Raw genomic sequence first — 8,182 nt, 5'->3', positions numbered from 1 at the left:
TGGCAGACTAGGATGGAGAAAGCAGGCCTGGCTCTTGGCACTCAGCCCATGAGAAGTGTGGCAATCACTATTGGCTCATGAAATCACTCAGACCTCTGTACTTAAGGAGACCCAAAAATGATAAAAATATCCCTTTCTGCTATAGATTGAATATGCCACCACCACCCCCCACCACCACCACCACCAAAATTCACATGTGGAAACCTAACCTTACACGTGATGGCTCTTAAAGGACTTTGAGAGGTGATTCAATAATGAGAGTGGAGCCCTCTGTGATTGGGATTAGTGTCTGTATTAGTCGGCTTTCCATTGATGTAACAAAACACCTGAGATAAACAACCTCAAAGGAAGGAAAGTTAATTTTGGCTCCTGGTTTCAATCCCTAATCATACCCTGTTGTTTGGGGGCCTATGGTAAGGCCACACAGCATGTTGCAGAAGAAAGCTGCTCACCTCATGGTGATCAGAGAGCAAAAAGAGAGAGAAAGGAGCTGAGGGGGATCCCGATATCCCATTCAAGGGCACACCTCTAACGCTCCAACTTCCTCCAACTCCCAATCATGCCACACATTGATGACCAAACTTATAACCTGGGGGACATCTAGGATTCAAACCACACAGTGTCCTTGGTTATGGTCAGCAGCTATCCCTTGGTCTTCCCACCATGGAAGGACAGCAAGGAAGAGCCATCTATAATCCAGGCAGCCGACCCTCAGCAGACACTTAACCTGCTGGTGCTTTGAGGCTACTCTTCCCGGACTACAGAGCTATGGGAAATCAGTGCTTACTGGTTGGCCACCCAGTCCATGGTGCTTTTGTTAGAGCAGCCTAAGTGGACACAGACAATTGTTTGACACAAAAACTGATAAGATTGGGGAAATACTTAAAAACAAAGCCCAGGCAGCCACTATTCACCTGAGAAATAACAGGTACCTTAAGAATGTGGATGCTGTGGTGCGGGGGATTGCAGAGGCTGAGGCACAATGCTTGATAACAACTGGTGCTCAGCAGACAGCTCAGCAGACTCCTCTGACACTCTCCTCCCTTGGGGTTCACATCACAAAAATGGGGCAGGTGTATCCCAAACTCCAAGGAAGGAAGCCAAGTCAGGGGCCCAGGAGAAGGGATGGAGGTAAGAGTGTTAATGAAGGGAGGGGAGCTGAAGTCAGGGGACACTGCAGAGCTGAGGAAGAGCAGGAGGGACCAGCACTGCATGATGGGGACCCTCATGATCCAGTCTGGAGCAGGGAATCCTGGCCCATTTGCTTGTTCCCCATTCCTGTGTTGGGCTCTCTGAGCACAGTGACCACGGCCCTGGCCTCCCATCCAGATAAAGGCAGAGATGGACTGGAGACTGGAGGCTGTGTGTGTATGTGCAGGAACAGGTACGGCTTGGGGGCCAGAGATACATGGTGTGCAAGGGTATATAAGGCTAATGGGACACTCGTCGTAGCCATCTTCACCCCCACATCCAGGAAGGGGCTAGGGCTTAGCAATCAAGGCTGTACCCCAATAGGATTCTTTCAGGGTTGTGTACCACCTCACCAGGGCCTGCTAGGCCTTGTTTAAGAGAAGCCCCTCCCAGCTACCTTCCATCCCAAGAAGGAGTCAGGACACCGACCAGGGGATTCTGTGATCCTGGGGCCTATGGCATCACACACAAGGCCACACAGATAACCCCTCCTGATTGGCCCTAACATAACCAGCTCCCCTGAGGCCTTCCCGCTGTAGCCCAGTCTGCTGGGGAGGATGTTGGTCGGACTCGGCGTAGTATAGGGCCTTATAGTTTAGAAGACAGCTCCAGCCTTATTCCCCAGATACGGCTTCTACTACTTTTGAAAGCCAACAGGCCTTTGACAGAGCCATGCATCTTTCCAAATAAGTATTCTATTTGCAGCTGATATAATGCCCTCTTAGTTAACAAAAGCCACATGTTCTATGAACAACATCATTCATTTGCTGGAGCCTTGTTAATTCAGAGGTCCCACATCATTCCATGGCAGGAATTGCCACCTGTTGTCCACCACACCCATTTCTTCCCCATGGGCGCATAACTAAATTATGTCTCCCAGCCTCCATTCTGGCTTGCTATGGTAGCGTGACCAAGTCCCAGCCAATGAAATGTTAACAGAAGTGGTGGGCCCACCCAGCGCATAAAACCTTTCTGTGTTTAGGTCTCTTTGCTCTTTTTCCTTCCACCAGCTAATAGAGAAAAACATTTAAACCATGTGTGGGATAGGGGAGCCCCCAGATGGAAGGATGCTGGGACCTCCGTCACTGCCTAGAGGAGAACTTTCTCTGAGGTGCAACAGAGAATGTGGAGCAGCTTCACAGCACACGAGTTACCAACGCATCTGAGGCCAGTGAGACAGAACACCCACACACACACATTGCGTGAGATGGATTTATTACTTAACATAGGCTTCAAGGGACAAAAGAAACCTTGGATCATTGGGATCCAGGTCCACAATGCTCAAGAAAGCTGCCTGGGTCAGAGTTTCAAATGCCCATGTGCCACTTGCACACACGGCTGAGGGATCCTGAAAGGCAGCTGCCCTGGGTTATAGACCTAAAGGGCAACAGGACTCTTGGGCTAAAAGCCCTGAGGGACATCCTGTTTCCAGAGGAGAGAGGAACAAAGCCCAGGCTGTTTCCGGCAGTTCCTACCCATCTCGGTATATCATGTTCCGAGCACATTCTACAGTTGTTCTTGAGAGATTCAAGCAGGAAAGGAGAGGAAACTGTGGGAAGCCAAAGCCACCCAGAGGACTGTCCTGAACCAATTATGAAATTCATGAATCAGAAATAAGCTTCCACCATTTCTGAGCCATGACATTTGGGGGTTATTTGCAATAGCAGGCAGCATCACTCTAGGTAGCACCCGTTCTGAATAATTATTCAGCAATCATTCATTAATTATTCAGCAAATGTGCCGAATAATTACTGTATGCCAGGCCCTTCAGTGAGTATTGAGGATTAAAAAGTAACCCTGACCCAAAAAGTTCACAGTCTGCTAGGAAGACAGATTAGCCACCATCTACTAGTGCTCATGTCTCCACTGCCTTTACCAACTAGTGTCCATCTCACTGGAAATCACAAGCCCCCATGCTTGGCAGTCCCTCCCAGAACATGGTCATAGAACCATGCTTTGTTATTATTCTGGTCCTATGCTATACTTCTGTCCCTCAGAAATGCTGATTTCATCAGATCATTTTTCAGCAGAGGAACTTCCAAAACCTTCCACAGTATATAGAACAAACATTAAAATTCTGAACCTTAATTTCCAAAAACCTACAACATGGTGCTGTTAAACCCAAGTGATCCAAATAACAAGTGGAGATGTCTTGACACTTGAGACCTAGATAAGATGGACACAAACCCCCAACTCCATGTTCTGTGGCTGTCCAGAGCCCTTCTTAACATTTCTGTGGGCTTCGGGAGGCTCTCATTCTTCTGCCCATTTCATCACCCAAGGCTCCAGCTTCCATTGTCTGTCATACACCACGTTAACCTAGATGGACACCAAGACCTTCCCTCTATTTCCATAAAAATGCTTCTCACAAAACACTGTCCAGAAATTGACTTCACCTGTGTTTGAGGTGGATAAGTTTGCAGAAAGAATTATATCACTGAAATGGAAAATGTTCCATTAAATTCAGAGTTGTCTGTTGGCTATCACTGTCCCTGGGGAATTCCCACAATCACTTCTTCCCACATAGGACCCTGACCTCAGCCTCTCCATCCCCTTGCCATATCCTCTCTTCTTGCTGCCTTATCACTACCATCACCTTTCAGGATTAAAGCTAAAATACCTCCCACTTTCTTAATTAGAACAGGTTCTGTCTTTGTTATTTAGGCTGTTTTAACCCCTAGAAAGTCATCAATTTTTTTGAACAAAGAGGATTCCTTCAAGAATCTTCCTGCTGAACCAATGGAATAGAATCGAAGACACAAAGACAAACCCACATAAATAGTTATTTCATACTAGACAAGGCACCATAAACATACATTGGAGGAAAGATAGTCACAAGTGGTGCTGGGAAAGCTGGAAATCCACATATAGTAGATTGAAATTGAACCCCTATATCTCAACCTGCACAAAACTAAACTCTAAGTGGATCAAGACCTAGGCATTAGATCAGAGACCCTGTGCCTACTAGAAGAAAATGTAGACCCAACTACGTTTTCATCATGTCGGCTTAGGATCCAACTTCCTCAACAACTTCTAAAGATGCAAGAAATAAAATCAAGAATCAATAAATGGGATGGTATCGAACTGAAAAAGCTTCTTCAGAGCAAGGGAAACAATAAAAAATGTGAAGAGAGAGCCCACAGAATGCAGAAAATCTTTGCCACCTGCACATCAGATAGGGCATTAATTTCCAAGCTATACAAAGAACTCAAAAAACTTAACACCAAGAAACAAATAATCCAATCAATAAATGGGATAAGGAACTAAACACACTTCTCAAAAGAAGAAATACAAATGGTCAACAAATATATATATTAAATGTTCAATATCTCTAGCAATTAGAGAAATGCAAATTTAAGCACACTGACATTTCTCCTCGCTCTAGTCAGAATGGCAATTATCAAGAATACAAGCAACAATAAATATTGGCAAAGATGTGAGGGGGAAGGTACACTCATACATTGTTAGTGGAATTGCAAATTGTTGCAACCACTCTGGAAAGCAGTATGGAGATTCCTCAGAAATTCCTTAGAATGGAACTACCATTTGACCTAGTTATCCCACTCCTCAGTATATATCCAAAGGATTTAAAATCAAAATCAATATATTAGAGTAACACAGCCACATCAATGTTTATAGCAACACAATTCACAATAGCTAAGCTATGGAGCCAATCTAGGTGCTCTTCAACAGATGAATGAATAAATAAAATGTGGTACTATACACAGTGGAGTATTACTCAGCTATAAAGAAGAATGACTTTATGACATTCGCCAGTAAATAGATGAATCTGGAGACTATCATACTAAGTAAAATAAGCCAATCCCAAAAAAACAAAGGTTGAATGTTTTTGCTGTTATATGGACACTAACCTACAATAAGGGTGGGGGTGACTAGAAGTTCAATGGATTAGACAAAGGGGAATGAAGGGAAGCGAGAGGGGACAGGAAAAGGAAAGACACGTCTTTCCTATGTACATATATGAATATACCACAGTTAATCTTAACCATCATATATGTCCACAAGACCAGGGTTCTTTTTTTTTTCAGTTGGTAAGACTTTTATTAGTATTTTATCTCTTCCTTGCAGATCCAGAATGCAGAAAAGAGAGAGAAAGAGTACTTTTCTGAATAGAATCCAAGAAGATACTTGGATGCCCTCTGTGGCATTTATATATATTCTCATGCTAAAATCATTCCCCTCATCATTCAGACTCCTGAACCTGACTTTTATCAAGGACATTTAAGTCTCTTTACTAAAATTCTATAAGAGTTGCCTTACAGAATTTGTCCAGGGGTTCAAAATTAAAGTCCATGCAGCATTAGTATCTAAGGAGATTTTTCCAGTTATCTCAGAGTCTTGACCAAGAGCATCTGTGTTATTGGTATCAAATGTCTGTGGCTAACAGGAAGATGGGCAATCACACAGCAGTAAATACATTCCTTCTGTGGGGATTTTCCAGTTTCCCAGACCTGCAGAATCTCCTCTTTGTAGTGATTTTCTCCTCCCATGTGACCATCCTTCTTGCAAATGTGTCCATAATGATGGCCATCAAGCTCAGTCACAACCTCCACACCCCCATGTACTTTTTCTCTTTGGTCTGTCCTTTTCAGAAACCTGTACCACGATGGTAATCATCCCCTGCATGCTAGTGGACTTGCTCTCAAAGAGCAAGACGATTTCTCTTCCTGAATGTGCCACACAGATGTTTTTTTTCTTTGGTCTGGCAGCCAACAACTGTTTCATCATAGCTGCCATGTCCAACGACCGTTACACTGCCATCCACAACCCACTTCATTATCCTGTCCTGATAAAGATCTGCTTTCAGCTCTTGATGGCCTCCTGGGTGGTTGGGTTCCTGATTTCTCTCTGCATCACCATTATTATATTCAACTTATCCTTTTGTGACTCCAACAATATCCAGCACTTCTTTTGTGACATTTCACCTGTGGTTCACCTTGCTTGTGATTACACTTCCCATGAAGCAATGGCTATTTTTGTGCTCTCTGCCTTTGTGTTGGTGGGAAGCTTTATTTTAATTATGATTTCCTATGTCTTCATTGTGTCCTTAGTTGTGAAGATGCCCTCTGCAAAGGGGAGGTATAAGGCCTTCTCGACTTGTTCCTCCCACCTCACAGTCGTGTCTATACACTATGGATTTGCTTGCTTTGTCTACCTGAAGACATGCTGTTGGCTGTCATGTCTACAGTGCTGACACCTCTGCTGAACCCCATAGTTTACAGTCTAAGGAACAAAGAAATGCAGATAGTCCTAAAGAAAGTAGTAGGCAGTATAATTATTTTTTTTCTTATTTGACAAATAAAAAAATCTTAATATTTAAAAAAAAAACTAATGCACACTAATGTGCTAATTGATATATTCTGGCCTCACAATTTTCCTATTGCAAATATTGCAGTTTTAAGATGTTTTTATTTTTTTATTATTTTTTTTATTATCTACACATGACATTACAATGATCTTGGAAATTCATACATTTGTATCATTTGGGTATAATTTCTCATTTTTCTAATTGTACAGATTGCAAAATCACACTAAAGACCAGGGTTCTAATTATGATAAGATGTGTTCCATGCTTGTATAATTATATCAAAATGGACTCTGTCATGTATTACTAAAAATAACCAATAAAAAAAGAAACTTCCTGCAATTGTTAAGGAAGAAATAATTGTCATTGTCACACCTGATTTCAAAGTTCCTTTCCAGTAAACTTCAACTTTTCACTCTCCCAGAAAGATGTTATAGGTGAAAATTTCAAGATTTAAAAAAAAATGTGTGCAATATTTGTACCTTTATTTATTTTTCTAAAATTTAACTTACATTCAATTTTAAGTGGCCAGGCCACAAAGAGCAGAAATAAAATCCCACTCTGCTCAGGATTTCTGCCCTTTTAGCCATAAGGTTGCTTCTAAGTTTGAGAGGGAGGACTCTCCTTATATGAAGTCATGTCACTGGGGTTAAAGTCACCTGGTCACCCTGCAATGTGCTAAGATGTCCATTTTCCCATGTGGGTCTTGGCCATCGGTCCCTCCATTTGCTCCCTCAGCTACTTCTGCATCACTTTCTGGCCTTCTGCAATTCTTTTGCTCTTACAGAGACAGATGTTTCATGAGACCACATGGGTCTGTCTGCTTAAATGTAGACACTTGGCCACTGTTTCTTCTCCAAGGTTTCCTCCCAGGGGAAGGATGCACATGGAGCCCAAAGTTACCTGGAGTTTCTCACATTCCTTCCCAAAACAGTGATCAGCCTGGCAGGGTGGGGGTCAAGAACCAGGGAGTCTTTCTTGGACTACCACTGCATCTGTGCATGATTTTTTTTTCTTCTTTCCTTTTCAATTTGCTCTCCCTAAATTTGGACACATCTCTTCTCTTGAAGTGGAAGTAACATGGGAACAGAAACACCTGCAAACTCCAAACTGTACTGTGTTGCCAAAGTATAGGAATCCTCCATCAAAAACGAGAACCTGAAACTCAAAGTCAGGGAAACAATCATTTTTCTTTCTTTCTGCTGTAATATATTCTCTTCTCTGAGACAAATAAACAGAGAAAATCATTATGCTTTGTGATAAACAGAATAATGAGCTTCCAAATATGCCCACACCCAAATCCTTGGATCCTATGAATATGCTGCATTACATGACAAAGAACTTTTTGATGTAATAAAGTTACAGACTTGAAATAAAAGATGATCCTAGAGTACTTCTGTGAGCACCATCTAAGCACAGGAGACCTTAAATGAAGCAAATAATTTCTTTGGCTTGAATCAGAGTGATGAGGCAGAAAAGGAAAAAGAAAGTCAGAGAGCTTTGAAAGCACGGTGGTCTTGACCTTTGCCCCCACCTCACCCCTGTTGCCAGAGAGGGCCACATGGAAAGCATTGGAAGGAATCCCAACAAAGACAGGCTCCTGGCTGACAGCCAATGAGGAAATAGGGACCTCAGTTTCACAGTTTCCAGAGACCAAATGTGCTT

At 42.7% G+C, this 8,182-nt stretch overlaps 1 pseudogene; it reads left to right on the top strand.

Moving 5' to 3' along the window:
- Positions 1 to 5,603: 5,603 nt before the first annotated feature.
- LOC143411502 (olfactory receptor 10T2-like) lies at positions 5,604 to 6,507 on the top strand (annotated as a pseudogene).
- Positions 6,508 to 8,182: the final 1,675 nt, after the last annotated feature.

Source organism: Callospermophilus lateralis, chromosome 12 (assembly GCF_048772815.1).
Source record: "Callospermophilus lateralis isolate mCalLat2 chromosome 12, mCalLat2.hap1, whole genome shotgun sequence".
Classification (NCBI taxonomy): domain Eukaryota; kingdom Metazoa; phylum Chordata; class Mammalia; order Rodentia; family Sciuridae; genus Callospermophilus; species Callospermophilus lateralis.
This window is presented reverse-complemented; position numbering and strand designations above follow the sequence as displayed.